This window comes from Cebus imitator, unplaced genomic scaffold (genome assembly GCF_001604975.1).
Source record: "Cebus imitator isolate Cc_AM_T3 unplaced genomic scaffold, Cebus_imitator-1.0 Scaffold22, whole genome shotgun sequence".
In the NCBI taxonomy this organism is placed as follows: Eukaryota; Metazoa; Chordata; class Mammalia; order Primates; family Cebidae; genus Cebus; species Cebus imitator.
This window is the reverse complement of record NW_016107337.1, coordinates 7,264,949-7,281,683: the sequence shown is the minus strand read 5'-3', so window position 1 is coordinate 7,281,683 and position 16,735 is coordinate 7,264,949. Positions and strand designations below refer to the sequence as shown.

The 16,735-nt window shown below is 35.4% G+C and overlaps 1 protein-coding gene and 1 long non-coding RNA gene across 2 annotated transcripts in view; one reads left to right on the top strand and one right to left on the bottom strand.

Annotated features, from left to right (window-relative positions):
* Positions 1-16,735, bottom strand: part of IL7 (interleukin 7) — a 71,550-nt gene that overhangs the window by 30,651 nt on the left and 24,164 nt on the right. The gene's annotated exons all lie outside the window — the stretch shown is intronic.
* LOC119470100 lies at positions 6,343-8,157 on the top strand. Its single transcript, XR_005198975.1, has 2 exons — positions 6,343-7,275; positions 7,984-8,157. It is a non-coding gene; the product is annotated as an uncharacterized LOC119470100 (long non-coding RNA).

The window sequence follows — 16,735 nt, the reverse complement described above, 5'->3', positions numbered from 1 at the left end:
GATAGCAGGGGGAGAAATGCCAGATGTAGGTGATGGGGAGGAAGGCAGCAAATCACACTGCCACGTGTGTTCCTATGCAACAATTTTGCATGTTCTTCACATGTACCCCAATACCTAAAATACAATAAAATAAATAAATGGGAAAAAAAATAAAAATCAAAACATATCGTGTACCTCATAATTATATACACCTCTAATGTACCCACAAAAATTAAAAATAAAAAATTTTGAAAATAAAAAAAAAAAAGAAGGAGCAAAGGGATGAATAGGAGAGGAACAAAGAATGAATAGTGAAGTTTTTAGGGCAGTGAAACTATTGTGTAATATAATTTGGATGGAAGACATCTGTCAAAACCCAAGAGTGTACAACACCAAGAGTGAATCTGAGTCTAAACTATGGACTTTGGGTGACAATGATATGTACAATCAATGATTATAACAAGTGTACCACTATGGGAGCAGCCGTTGATAGTGGGGGAATTTGTCTGTGGGGACAAAGAATATATGGGACCTCTGTACTTTCAGCTCAGTAGCCTATGCCTATGCATGTTAGGTCTGCAGGCATAGAAAGCACACAAATACACATGCTTATATAGGGTTTTATGAGGGTATTTTCCTTTTTCATTTTAAAGAACAGGATCACAATGTACACATTACACTTAAACTTTTGTATCATTCTCACTTTGTTTTATATCATGACCATCATTCTAGGTCACATATAATAGAACAATTTTTTATAATTGCATAATATTCCACATTAAGTGTATTCCACAAATTATTCAATGCTTCTCTTATTGATGACTCATCAAATATTTGCTCCTACCAACAATTCTATAACAGACATCTTTGTGTCTATATTTGTGTGTATGTGTTTATTATTTCATCTTATATTAATGCTTGCATTTCTGTAGACTTAGTTCCTGAAAGTGAGATTTACTCAATAAAATGATATAAGTATTTTAAAAATAATTTGTGCTTCTACCATCAAATAAAGAAGCCCATTCTGTTACATTTTTATCCGCATCAGATTTCATCAGTCTTTATCATTTTTATGAATCTTGAGAACTGAAAAATTATGCCTCATTATAGCTTAAATTTGCATTTTTGTAACTACTTGAAGATGAACATTATTTTGTGTTAATTAATAATTTGCATCTTCTTTTCTATGAATAGTCTGTTCTTATCCACTTTCTTATATGCTCTTTGTCTTTTAATGACCAGTTGATATTTTTATATAAGAAATTTTTAAAACTTTCAATATTTTACTTTAGGTTTATCTCTTATATAGTGCATACAGTGTGAGTGAGTGTGTATATGTGTATGTTTCTCTTATATAGTGCATACAGTGTGAGTGTGTTTGTATCTCATATAGTTCATACAGTGTGAGTGTGTGTATGTGTGTCTCATATAGTGCATACAGTGTGTGCATATTTGTGTTTGTGTGTGAAAAACCAGGTATTTCAGAGTTAAAGATTGTTTACATTTATTGTCAGATATAAATTCTATTTCTTTTTGTTCCTTTTCCTTAATTTTGGTATGGAAGTGACTACATTTTATTTTCCTTTTCCTATTGTAATTTGAAAGACTATAATTCTTTTAAAAGTGTTTTCAAACAATTATTAAAATTACATTCTCTACCACTCTAATTGGTATACATATACATTAATTATTCTAATATCAGGGAGGGATGGGAGGGACTTACCACCTTTTTTACTTTCTCAGTTTTTCTATAACCAGACACTTTATATCCTTAGTTATTAGGTGAAACATGTTATTTTTGTGTTTAAATATTTCTAATAACTATCTAGAAGTCACTAAATGCTGCAGCATTTAATAGTAACTGTTTCATAACGCCATTTCTCTATTATTGATATTCATTGATATCTTGTTCAAATGGAGTAATCTAAAAGTCAGGTTTTCTTTGAATAAAGAAGCAGTACGCTTGCTGGCCTATGTGCATCTTTATTTTTCTTGGTACATTAATACAATTTGCCTGGGTCTAAGACTGTGAACCCACAGTCACAAACCTTAGCAGTTATCACAAAATTCAGTAGAGATTGTTCAACTGGAGATAAACAATGGTAAAAAATTAGAGGTTAACCTAATTTTATCCTTTTGTTGACATATTTCCCCTCTCTTCCAGGAAGGATGCTTCTTTGAAAAAATTCACCTTGATATATCCTAGTGTTTGTCTCTTACTGTCGAGTCATAATCAACAAGTTTAAGATTTTAATGCAGAAATAGACCTCTTTTCTATTCTGAACTTTTGTTTCTATTTAATTGGTTATTTTCTCTTCAGAAATGCTTATTATTTATAGATTAGCTCTCTGCTCTATGGTATCAATCAATTTCTCTTGATTATATGTATATACACATACACAGACCAATATGCAAGCACATACATATGTATATGTGTAGGTATACACACACACACACGCGCAAGATAGGTAGGAATATAATATGTAGACATATATACAAATTATTTCCTTTTGCTTTTTAGGAGACCTTTACACTTTTGTCTATCCAGTGATTATATCATAAAATCACTCCTCTTTTTTATATATACATTATTATTATTAAATTCTTTAACTTTCTATCTGATGGAGATAAACTCCTCTCAAAGAGCCATGTAATTTCTGAAATTTCTCATTGTGTTATCTAATGTGTGTTCTATAATAAACCCTTCAGGTTCTTCTTCTTGGTCTCCACAACTTGTCATAGAAATGGTGAACTTCATGAAATCACCACTTTCCTAGGTAAAGCTATTTCTCCAGTGGGAAGCACTGATGTTCCCACTCCAGTTGTGGAGAAGAGACAGATCTTATTATGTCAAAAAGTGTTTTTCTAGCTGTGTTTGGAGCTGTTGGAGCTCCAAAAACTTCTAATGCAATAGACATTGGGTTTTCATTCCATATCTTTCCTGTTTATCCCCTTCCATTATTTAACATTAATTTTTTTAATGAAAGTTAATACCACTTGCACTGCTGGCTTGAGCTTTGATTGGTCTAAAACTTAGATGTAAGTTAATAAAAGTTATCACCTCTCTCTGACTAGGGCAACTTGCTCAATTAACCAAGGTCAAACGCAGTCAAGACCTTGGTGTTCCACTGGCAAAAGATTGTTTCATAAGTAATCCAATCAGAGTACATCTAAGACCTTAGTTTATTATAAGCAAAGGAATGATCATTCTCCTGGATATGAAAGGAGAAAGAAACTCTTGTGGCTACTAGGTTACATGAAGATGACTGTCACATGGAGAAATGTAGAGCCAAAAATATTGCAAAAAAATAAAGCTGAAGTTCTAAGCTACAATTAAAATATTCAGTTGGGGTCTTTTGAGTTATACAGGCCACTAATTAACTATTTAATGTTTAAGTCCATTTTTGTTCAGTTTTCTACTAATTATACATGAAAGTATACTGACACAAATGCTTACACCTGCTGAGGAGGCACACCTTTAGCCTGGAAGATTCAAAAGCTAATACCCTGTGCCTGGCTGCTCTAAAAACTGCTCCCCTTTCCATTGCAGCCACTGTTACAAATGAAAGGCTTGTTTTTGCTGTACCCTCACATGGTTGGGGGAATACACTCATAGTCCTCTCTTAGCTGAGATTTTTAAAGTAAGTCATATCCAGCCCAAAAGAGAGGAGGAAGTTCCTTCTCCTCCTGTCAGAGAAAATCTGTCATATTTCCTATCCCAGGAACCCTTCTTTCTAGAATAATGAGCAGTGTAAGCAATACCTAACAACTATCACCACCACCATTACATTCCACAATCCCAGGGAAACCAGATTCACAAAAACACTAAGTGGAAAAACTAATGATTGGCAGAGCTAGAATGCAAATATGGGTTTGCCTGCTTATGCAAAGCCTATGCTTCTTCTGTTAACCGAGTTTGTCATAAAAGTAATGTAAGCTTGATTCAAAATTTTCAATAAACAGTGTTTAATAGAAAAGTTGAAAACATAAGTTCTAGCAAGATCCAGGACCACACATTATTTTCTGAATCCTGAACCCTGACCATATGCATAGCCTGTAATACATTTTGTTTGCTAAGTCATTCATGTGTCTACTTTAAAAAAATGTATTGGATGTGCATGCATATTCAGATTTTATGCATAAAATGTAGAATGAAACCTTCCTTAGTAGTGTTCAAGATAAAGTGCAACAGAAGACTACTTTTGACTTGTATTATGAATAAAGTAGAACCTGAACTTGATCTTAAGTGATACAGTAAGTACTCATCTAACATCACTGATAGGTTCTTGGAAACTGCAGCTTTAAGTGAAATCTTGTACAAAGAAACCAGTTTTACCATAGGCTAATTGATACAAAAAAGAGTTAAGATCCTGTGGAATATTTCTGGTCACAAAACATCACCAAACTTCTATATAAAGACCCAAAACATTTCTAATATTAAACACTGAAATAAATGTGAGCTACACGTACATTTAAGAAAGATTAACTAAAACAAGATAGTTATCCATGTTTTTGTGAATCAGTGAGTGTTGATGGTCATAGTGGTGATTAAGTAGAAATAAATGTTTGCAAAGCTAACTTCCTCCCACCACACAGTTAAAAAAAGAATTACAAACAAACAAGGGTGGCTCACAGCTGGATGAGCACTTTCATCTTGCAGCATTTATCGTGTATTTGTATGATGACCATCTACTTAACAAATGTTTATTTGGCAATAATTTACATTAATTGATTTGTTCATTTTCCAAACTGCTTATTCCAGTTCAGGGCTGCAGGTGGCTGGAGCCTATCCCAGTGGCTCAGAGTACAAAGCATGGACTAGCCCTGGATAGGACACCCTCCATCACAGAGTGCTTTCATGCACACCTATACTCAGACTAAGACCATGTAGACATACCCATTCTCCTAAAGAGCACACCTTTGGGATATGAAACCAAAGTACCCAGAGAAAACCCATGCAGACATGGTGACAATGTGCTAACTCTACACAGACAGTGGCCCAGGGCCAGAAATGGATTTTTTTTCTCATCGGTGTCATAACAAATGTCATTGAACAAAGGGTGTTACTCAATTACCTGCTGTCTTTAAATGTGGGTGTGGGAAGATTTGTGGAGTAAGATAGGGGAAGTAGAAAATTCCAGAATGAGGAAACATAAAGCAAAGGCACTGCAGTACAAAAATGTGTAGCATATTTTGGAAACAGTACGTAATCCAAGTTGATTGTGGTGTTGACCATATAAGGGACCATGCAGAGTGACAAGTAGACTAGAAATGTAAAGAACAGATTTTTCTTCTCCAATGCCCACACAAGGAATTAGTCCTGCAATCACCAATGAGTGGTAAGCCAAGGAAAGTTGTTGAGCGGGGATATGGCATGATATGAACCCTGCTTTGTGATGATTAAGTACATGTTTGGGAAGTGCTCATAATATATTTCTGACTGAGATGCTTATCTACTTTGCCTGGAGAAGCCAATTAGGTAGAGGGTAGATGTGAATTATGGGAGAAACACTGTGAGGAGGAACACAGGCAGAAGAATCAGAAGGAAGGCTGTTTGTGAGAATTCTGCCCTGTTGGAATATGCACCTGGGGTAAATCCAGCTGAATAAAGGTGTTGGATCCAATTTGGACAAGTTAGGCAAACAAGCATTATTTAGTTTGGAATGCCATTGTGAAAAAAATTATAAAGTAATAAACCCCAACCTTATTAATCATGTTCTACATTTTCTACCAAAAGAGCAGAGAAAAGAAAAAGGAGCTCAACTGTGTTTACCCTAACATTTTGGATTTCATTACTTATAATAATTCTCAATGGATAAGTTTTGAGAAGGCAAGAGATACCAAGTATTTGCAAAGACTAAGACAACAGAACTTTATCATACCCTGTAGTCCTGTCTCTCCTTCATCTACTGCCCAACATTGCTAGGTTAACAAGAAGGAAAAAAAGTCTCTGGAATTTTTTAACTTTAGCATTCTTTGTTATGACAGCAAATGTATATTAATTATGTTCAAACATGTATGAAATAGGATATATTTAACACAATTTAATATCCCAAAAGTTTTTTGTACTAAATTTTATGTTAACTAAGGAGAATATATACTATGAATTAACAATTGTATTTTAATTAATAAAAGCTCTGCATCTAAAAATGTGACTGTATTAATTTCCCAGTCCTTCCTATGACCAAGAATAGCTCAGTTCTCATGCAATTTATGGCACTGTCCTCGTCATTTAACTTACACTCATAACATAGCATGCATTTTAATGCTTTTCTCTGTAGTACATAAAACAATGGCAAAAATAGGAAGTTAATATTTTAACAATTAATATTGATGGAATCCACTGTAGAGAACACCAGGAAATAAACAGCAAGCAAAGAATGACAATGACTATATTCTCAAATATGATGTTGCAGAATAATATCATCATGAAAGTTACCTCTAAATGCTTTTTTATGCACAAGAGTTAGAAAACTTGTGATTGTGAGTTTTCATTTGTGAAAATACCTCTGTAAAATTTCTTTGATGAAGTTCTACTTAAAAAAAAATCAATTGGTGAAATTCACTAGAAAATCTAATAATGTAATGAATACAGAACAAAAGAGTGTCTCATGAAAGGGTAAGGAAAAAATCTTAGTTGTCAACCATCCTTTAACTTGTGTAAAGTTGTATATGCACTGAATTTCTTTTTCTGGTGGTAATATATATTTTCTATTTAAGGGTAATGAACAAATCTTAATCATTAAACTCATACTTTAACTTGTGTAATGTTGTGTATGCACTGCATTTCTTTTTCTGTAGGTAACATTTTTTTTTTATTCATGAAATTTCTTTTCCAGCTTTACCAACACACCTTAGGTACACAACATGGAATTTTATTAATTTATTTTAATCAAGGTGTGGTTATGTAAATTTGGAGATAAGAAATGGCATTCCAGGAATTATATAATTAAACAATTGGCAGATTTGCCTAGCTATCAGTGTTAATGTTAAATACAGACACTGCATAACTATTGAAAACCTGACCACACATAGTACCAGACCCTATATATGTGATACTTTTCTTCCTATGCATACATACCAATGATAAAAATTTAATTTATAAGTTAGGCACAGTAAGAGATTAACAACAATAACCAATAATGAAATAGAGCAATTATGACAATATTTCAGCATTACTGCTCTTGTTTTATTGGGCCATTATGAAGTAAAATAAGAGTGACTTGAACATAAGCACTGAGATACCTCTGCCATCCATCTGATCATCTGAAAGGCTACTATGAGACTAACGGGCAGGTATCATCCACAGCCTGGTTCTGCTGGACAAGGGGATGATTCATGCCTTGGATGGGATAAAGTGAGACAGTGCAAGATTTCATTATGCTACTCGGAACGGCATGCAATTCAAAATTTATGAATTGTTTGTTTCAGAAATTTTCCATCTAATATTTTTGAACCTTGGTTGATGTTGGGTAACTGAAACCACAGAAAGTGAAATGTTCGATAAAAGGGGACTAATGTAAATGTAAAATCATATTGTGTAAGTTTGAATTTTGGAAGAATTTTGCTCTCATAAATCAAGCAATTTCTAGCCATTTTCAAATATTACAGGTTTTTATTTGCATCTGTTCTTAAGGATATGAGATAGGAAATTTAGAGAGCATTGTTGTAGACATTATTTCTAACATGAATAATATTACAAGAACTATCACTTGTTGAATGCTTAAGTTCCAAGCATTGTTCCATGAGCTTTACATATATTAGCCCATTTAATTTATTTAAAATAACCTCATGAATTATGGTTACTAATTTTATCCTCACTTTAGAAATAAGAAAACTAAGGCACAGAAAAGTTAAGTGATTTATCCAGTACAGGTCTTGACAACAATAGACACCTATAAAAAACGGAATTCTAAAAGTGTCTTCCTTCTTCACTAGGAGGAATTTTGTAATTACGTTGTGGCATTAGCATTTAACTTAGCAGTTTCCCCATTTTCTCTCCAGGTGCTGGGGGCTATTTCAGTTCTACTCTTCCTTTTGGGAAACTACCTTTAAGAACTCCATGCATTCACTTAGTATTACTCCTTTTTATTTGCTTATTCCTAGTACAAGAACTACATTTTATCAATCCTCAAGTTTTCCATTGTATTTTCATGTAATAAAAAATTACTGATTGAATGACAGTGTCATCAATCACTCACATACTCCCAAACTTTCAGGAAACATCAGTTGCCATCTGTAAATCTTACTATGGTTTTTAAAAAGAAACATGCCATACCCAACAGTGCCAACTACAAATGCTGAAATAACTTATCTTTCTGAATGCTTTTCATCTCCAATTTATTTTATATGGCCCACATCAATTGTCTTCCTTTTTTTTTTTTGTTTTGGTTGTGAAAGAAAGGGTTTAACAGAGAATTAACTTTCAGGTTGGTCTTTATTCTGGGCTATCTTGTAAAAAGGGTATATTTTTTAAATTTATTTTTGAAATTTCAGCTTTTATTTTAGGTTCAAGGGGTACATGTGCAGTTTTGTTACATGGGAATATTTTGTGATGTTGAGGTTTGGGGTGCAATTGATCCCATTACTCAGGCAGTGAGCATAGTACTTATTAGGTAGTTTCTCAGCTCTTCCTCCCAGGTAGTCCCCCATGTCTATTGTTCCCATCTTTATGTCCAAGTGCATCCAATGTTCAGCTCCCACTTACAAGTGAAAAATACATGGTATTTGTTACTCTGTTTCTCTATTAATTCAATTAGGATAATGGCCTCTAACTATATCCATGTTGCTGCAAAGGACATGATTTTGTAGCCATGAAGAATTATCTTTCTAAATCCCAGATTTAATTCTACCATGCTGCAGTTTAAAAGCCTGATGGCTCCTTATTATCTAGTCCTAAAAGATCAGGTTCACATTCCTCAGCCTGGCATGTAAGGTCTTGCAAGATCTAGTCATACCCTACCTTCCAACTTTTCTACACCCAAATCTCCAGTAGAGCTATGCGGGGCCATTGACTTTAATTACCAAGCCCCCAGGTCAAATTAGTTGGTATCCCTAAACATTTTCAACTGTAATTATCACCATTATCCCATTGCATTGCAATTCTTTATTTAAGAGTCTATCTCTCTTTCAAAACTAAACTTCACAGTCTGGTAAATTGGTCTTCTTTATACCTGTGCTCATTATTTAACAGCTTACACACAATCTTTAACAGGCATTTCATAATTGCATGCAAAATTGCATGGCAAGGCAGGATTCCAAGCTTTGACTCAAATAGTCCTCTCTGATGAAATGGCATTCCCTTTCATTTTTGCCTCCTTAAGACATATATATTCTTTAAAATCCTATTAAAATTGTAATTCCACACTGAGTAGGGTTCTTGAAGAGGGGAACACATCATTCAGATTTTAGTTGATGAGTTACAATTAGCAGATGCTTAACAAATGTGTAAACTAACAAAACTATTAAGGAACCATTTATTAAATAGGGAATCCTTTCCCCATTGCTTATTTTTGTCAGGTTTGCCAAAGATCAGATGGCTATACACGTGTGATCTTATTTGTGAGTTCTCTATTCTGTTCCATTGGTCTATGTGTTGATTCTGTACCAGTACCATGCTATTTTGGTTGCCATGGCCTTGTAGTATAGTTTGAAGTTGGGTAGTATGATGCCTTCAGCTTTGTTCTTTTAGCTTAGAATTGTCTTGACTACACTGGCTCTTTTTTGAATCCATATTAATTTTATGGTAGTTTCTTTTTCTAATTTTGTGGAGAATGTTAATAGTAATTTAATGGGAGTAGCACTGGATCTATAAATTACTTTAGGCAGTATGGCCATTTTCACGATATTGATTCTTCCTGTCCATGAGCTTGAAATATTTTTATATTTGTTTGTGTCTCCCCTGATTTACTTGAGTAGCGGTTTGTAGTTCTCCTTGAAGAGATCTTCACTTCCCCTTGTTAGCTGTATTCCTAGGTATTCTCTTTGTAGCAGTTGTGAATGGGGGTTCATTCATGATTCGGCTTTCTCCTTGTGTATTGTTGGTGTATAGGAATGCTTGTGATTTTTGCACACTGATTTTGTTTCCTGAGACTTTGCTGAGGTTGCTTATCAGCAGAAGCTTTTGGGCTGAGACTATGGGGTTTTCTAGATATAAAATCATGTCATTTGCAAACAGTTTGACTTCCTTTCTTCCTATTTGTATGTTCTTTATTTCTCTCTTTTGCCCATTACCCTGGCCAGAACTTCCAATACTATGTTGAATAGGAGTGGTGAGAGAGGGCATTTTTGTCTTGTGCTAGTTTTCAAGGGGAATGCTTCTAGCTTTTGCTCATTCAGTATGATAGTGGCTGAGGGTTTTTCAAAAATGGCTATTGTTATTTTGAGGCATGCTCCATCAAAACCGAGATTATTGAGAGTTTTTAACATGAAGGGATGTTGAATTTTATCAAAGGCCTTTTCTACATCTATTGAGACGATCATGTGTTTTTTGTCTTTAGTTCTGTTTGTGTGATGAATTACGTTTATTGATTTTTGTATGTTGAAACAGACTTACATCCCAGAGATGAAGCCACCTTTATCATGTTGGATAGCTTTTTGATGTGCTCCTGGATTTGGTTTGACAGTATTTTACTAAGAATTTTTGTATCGATGTTCATCAGAGATATTGGCCTGAAGTTTTCTTTTTGTTGTAGTATCTCTGTCAGATTTTGGTATGAGGATGATGCTGGCTTCATAAAATGAGTTAGGGAGGAGTCCCTCCTTTTAAATTTTTGGAATAGTTTCAGAAGAAATGTTACCATCTCCTCTTTATACATCTGGTAGAATTGGGAAACTACCTTTAAGGACTCCATGCATTCACTTAGTATTTATTAGGTTTTTTTGGTGGTGGTGGTGGTGGTGGTGGTGGTAGGCTATTTATTATTGCCTCAATTTCAGAGCTTGTTATTGGCCTATTCAGGGATTCAACTTCTTCCTGGTTCAGTCTTGGGAGGGTGTATGTCTCCAGGAATTTATCCATTTCTTCTAGATTTTCTAGTTTATTTGCATAGAGGTGTTTATGGTATTCTCTGATGGTTGTTTGTATTTCTGTGGGATCAGTGATGATATCTACCTTATCATTTTATTTCTATGGATATCAGTGATGATATCCACCTTATCATTTTATTTTATCATTTATTGTATTCTTCTCCTTTTTCTTCTTTGTTAGTCTAGCTAGCAGTCTATTAAGTTTTTTCAAAAATCAACTCCTGGATTCATTAATATTTTGAAGGGTTTTTTTTAATGTCTATGTTTGCTTCTGTTCTACTCTAATCTTGGTTATTTTTTGTCTTCTGCTAGCTTCAGGGTTTGTTTGCTCTTGATTCTCTAGTTCTTTTTGTTGTGATGTTAGGATATCTATTAGAGATGTTTTTAGCTTTTTGATTTGGGCGTTTAGTTTTATAAATTTCCCTTTTAACACTACTGTAGCTGCATCCCAGAGATTCTGGTACATTGCCTCTTTGTTCTTATTGATTTCAAAAAACTTCTTGATTTCTGCCTCAAGTTTATTATTTACTCAGGAGATATTCAGGAGCAGGTTATTGAATTTCCATGTAATTGTGTGGTTTTAAGTGAGTTTCTTAAAGTTGAGTTATAATTTGTTTGTGTTGTGGTCTAAGAGACTGTAGTGATTTTAGTTCTTCGGCATTTGCTGAGGAGTGTTTTGCTTCCAACGATGTGATTATTTTACAGTAAGTGCCAGGTGGTGCCAAGAAGAATGTACATTCTGTTATTTTGGAGTGGAGAGTTCTGTAGATATCAATCAGGTCCACCTTATCAAGAGCTGAGTTCAAGTCCTGAATATCCTTGTTAATTTTCTTCCTCAATGTTCTGTCTAATATTGACAGTGCAGTGTTAAATTCTCTCACTATTATTCTGTGGGAGACTAAATCTCTTTGTATGTCTCTAAGAATGTGTTTTATGAATCTGGGTGCTCCTGTATTGGGTGCACACATATTTAGAATAGTTAGCTCTTCTTGTTGAATTGAAACCTTTACAATTATGTAATGCCCTTCTTTATCTTTTTTTAATCTGTATTGGTTTAAGTCAGTTTTGTCATAAACTAGTATTGCAATCCCTGTTTTTTTCTGTTTTCCATTTGCTTGGAAGATTTTTCTGTTTTGAGCTTATGTGTGTCTTTGCATATGAGATGGGTCTCTTGAATACAGCAGGCCAGTGTGTCTTGACTCTATCTAGCTTGCTACTCTGTGCCTTTTAACTGGGTGCATGTAGCCCATTTACGTTTAAGGTTAATATTGCTATGTGTGAATTTGATCCTGTCATCATGATGCTAGCTGGGTATTTTGCAGACTTGTTGATGTAGTTGATTCGTAGTGTCATTGGTTTGCATACTTCAGTGTGTTTTATAGTGTCTGGTATGATTTTTCCTTTCCATGTTTAGTGCTTCCTTCAGGAACTCTTCTTTCATGACAGGCCTGGTGGTGACAAATTTCCTCAGCATTTGCTTGTCTGAAGAGGATTTTATTTCTTTTTTGCTTATGAAGCTTAGTTTTACTGGATGTGAAATTCTGGGTTAGAAATATTTTTCTCTTAAGAGTTTTGAATACTGGCCCCCAATCTCTTCTGACTTGTAGGGTTTCTGCTGAGAAGTCCACCATTATTCCGATGGGCTTCCCTTTGGCCTTTCTCTCTGGCTGCCATTAAAATTTTTTCTTTCATTTCATCCATGGAGAATCTGATGATCATGTGTTTTGGAGTGGTTCTTCTCATGGAGTATCTTACTGGGGCTCTCTGTATTTCCTGAATTTGAATGTTCTCTTGTCTTGCTAGGTTGAAGAAATTCTCCTGGATGATATCCTGAAGCATGTTTTCCAACTTAGTTCCATTCTCCCTGTCTCTTTCATGTACCCCAATCAGGTGTAGTTTCTGTGTTTTTACATAATCACATAGTTCTTGCAGGTTCTGTTCATTTCTTTTCATACTTTTTTTCTTCAATTTTGTGTCTTATTTCAGCAAGATAGTCCTCAAGTTCTGAAATGCTTTCCTCCACCTGGTCTATTCAGCTATTGATACTTGTGGTTGCATTGGGAAGTTCTTGTGTTGTATTTTTCAGCTCCATCAGGTCATTTATGCTTCTCTCTAAACTGATTATTCTGGTTAACAGCTCCTATAATGTTTTATTGTGTTTCTTAACTTCTTTGCATTGGGTTAGAACATGCTCCTTTAGCTCAGTGAAGTTCATTGTTACCTGCCTTCTGAAGCTTACCTCTGCTAGTTTATCCATCTCAGCCTCAGCCCAGTTCTGTACCCTTGTTGGAAAGGTGTTGCCATCATTTGGAGAAGAGGTACTCTGGCTTTTTTCAGTTTTCAGTGTTTTTTCACTGATTCTTTCTCATCTTGCTGAGATTATCTATCTTTGATTTTTGAGGCTGCTGACCGTTGGATGGGGTTTTTGTGGGTATTTTTTTTTTTTTTTTTTTTTTTTTTTTTTTTGTTTTTTTTTTTTTTTTTTTTTTTTTTTTTTTTAACAGTTAGGCCCTTCTTCCATAAGGCTGCTATGGTTTGCTGGGGGTCCACTCCAGACTCTATTTGCCTGGGTCTCTCCTGTTCCTGGGGGTGTCACCAGTGGAGGCTGCAGAACAGCAAAGATGGCTGTCTGCTCCTTCCTCTGGGAGCTCTGTCCCAGGGGGTTATTGGTCTTATATTAGTGGGAATGCTTCTGTGTAAGTTATCTGGTGACCCCTGTTGGGGGTGGTCTCAACCAGTAAGAAGAACAGAATCAGGGACCCACTTAATGAAGCACTCTGGCTGGAATTTCACTTGTCTGAAATGTCTGGATTCCTCAGAGCCAGCAGGGGAAAATACTAAGTCTGTTGATTCACAGAGACAACAGCCGCTTCTCACTCCAGAAGCTCCATCCCAGGGGGATCAGGGTTTTGTCCATAAACCCCTAGCTCAAGTTGCTGAAATTCCCAGAGGGAGGCCACATCCAGTGAGGACTGATTGGTCCAGGTGCAGCCTAAACAGGCAGTCTGGTCATGATCTGCCACTGCTGCTGTGTTATGCTGTGGAGAATTCCTCCTAGATCCAAACCACCTGATCCCCAAGCACCAGCAAGGACAAAGGCAAACTGGAGCTGCAGTGAAGGTTGCTGTCCCTCTTCTAAGCTCAGTCATCTTAGGCAGCAGGCAGCCACAGTGATGGTGGCTTCTCCTCCCTCTAGGAACTTGGTGGTCTTAGGCAGCCCTCAGTTAAGCAGGCACTGAGAGCGTGTGCACAGCTCTCTGCTTGGAACCCAAGACCTTGTTGGCATAGGCTTACGAGGGGAATCTCCTGATCTGCAGGTTGCACAGATCCACGGAAAAAGTGCACTGGCAACTAAGTGTACTGGTAGATAGCACAATCACTCACTGCTTCCCTGGGGATGGGAGTCCCACTTAGCCCCTGTGGCTCCCAGGTAGGCCATTACTCCATCTTGATTTTTTTGCTTCTGTCAGTTGTGCCAACCATCTAGTCAGTCCCAATGAGAGAACCTGGATACCTTAGTTGCCAGTGCAAGATTCATTTGCTGTTTTTGTTATTCTTGGCGGGAGCCTCCAACTGCAGCTGTTTCTAGTCAGCCATTTTGGCTCAGCCCTCACTCATTAGTCTTAAGGTTAATATGCAGTGGTGTTTATACACTATACTACAAGCAGCAATATAATTAGCAATTAACATATGTGCCAACTGTAAATTCAGAATCACAAGTGTTTATATGCTGTATTTATAACTGTTTTACTATTTACTTGAGCTTTGTGTATCAATTTCAACTACAGAACCCATAGGATTTAATTAATGAGACAATGTGAGAGATGAAGTATGAGATGGAATATATTAGAAGATTCTGGTGAGCGGAAATGGGGTGGTAACAGACAGATAAAATATAAAGATTTACTAAAGAAATATGTAAAGCAAAGAAATGTAATCAAGTATGGTAAACCAAACTGTCAGAATAGAGTGTTTTGTTTTGAGAACATAACTCTAAATACTACCTGGTTAAGCAAAAATAAGCCATTAGGTAGACTGCAAGTAAATGTATGAGTAGCACATAAACCAATAGTGAGAAGTCACTGATATAGCCAACATGGTAAAGACTATAAGTCATATAATGATTTTATAATGTCACTATTATGAATTGAATATTTGTGTTTCCTCAAAATACGTATGTTGAAATCCTAACCCCCAATGTATTGGCATTAGAAAGTGAGGCCTTTGGGAGGTAATTACGTCATGAGGGTGAACCTCTAATGAATGATTAGCAGTGCCCTGATAAAGAGACACCAGAGAGCTCTCTAGCCATCTGAAACTTTCACATTCTGCCACATAAAGATATGAGAAGCTGGCAATCAGCAATGTAGAAGAGCTCCTTCACCAGAAACCAACCACACTGCCCCCATTCTTGGACTTTCAGCCTCCAGAACTACAAGGAATAAATTTCTGTTGTTTATAAGCCACCAAAGTACCAAAGTTCATGGTACTTTGATATGGCAGCCAGAAGTGTCTAACACAGTCACTTATGTATATCAAAATCTTTACAACATAATTTTGAATTATACTACATGCATAATATAACATATAATTTTATGTTACGCTGTGATTTTATAAATTTAAAATACCATTTAAGTTTTTTTCAATGTAAATATAAAGTATGTTCATTGATTCACTCAGTCAATAAATATTTATGAAGGGTCTTGTCTGTACTAGTAACATTCTAGATGCTGGAGATTACCAAAACAGAGAGTTTCTGCCCTAAAAATATGATAATTTCAGACAGTAGTAAGAACCATGAGGAAAATAAAAGAATATAATTTGAAGAGGCCACTCTAATTCTACAAGGAACTAAGTTTTGTGTCATTAATTGACCTTTTACTACAGTGTCTGCATTTTTCTCTTGGTTGGTTGGATTTTATATCCAGTAGTGCCCCCTCCCGCCGCTGCTCTCCTTCAGAAGGTTCACGAGTGCTCTATTGCCTGAATTCTGACATACATAAATTTCTGCCCTTGCACTTTATATTTGACAATAACTTGTCAAGTATCAAATTCCTAAGTCACATTTTTATCTCTCAGAATTTTGTGAGAGATAAAATGGACATTATTCCATTATCTTTTGCATTTAGCTATGGGAAATCTGAAGCCACTTTGATTCTCCTCCAAATGACTTGCCATTTCCACCTTTAGAATTATTCTTCCTTGCTCTTGGAATTCAGTCACTTTACCAAGATATAACTTAGTAACAATCATGTTGAATTAATTTTTTATAGTACATGATATGCTACTTAGCACTGTTCATTCAATTTTTCCTTAATTTGTGGGAAAACTCCTCTATCATAGTTTATTTTATGCTTCCATGTGATGAATTTTCTTTGGTAGCAACAATTATCGATAAAATGGCTCACTATTATCTCTTCTTATCTCTTATTGTTTCAGCAACTGTTGATATTTGTATTTTAACTTTGCATTTAAGGTGATTATAGCAAATCTATTTTATATATTTTTTTGTTTATTCTTGTTATTGCTAACATTTTTGTCATGTCTAAAATGGAGGGAGTGCACTATTTTTGATTTCAATGTATTTTCTTGGTTGTACAATATCCTTTTTCATCTTATTCTATTATCACCTACTCTTTGATATTCTTTGGTAAAATTAATGTGTACTTTAAAACTATGGTTGAAGTACAAATGAAGGTTTTATTCTCTTTCTTGGTGGCCAGTCCCT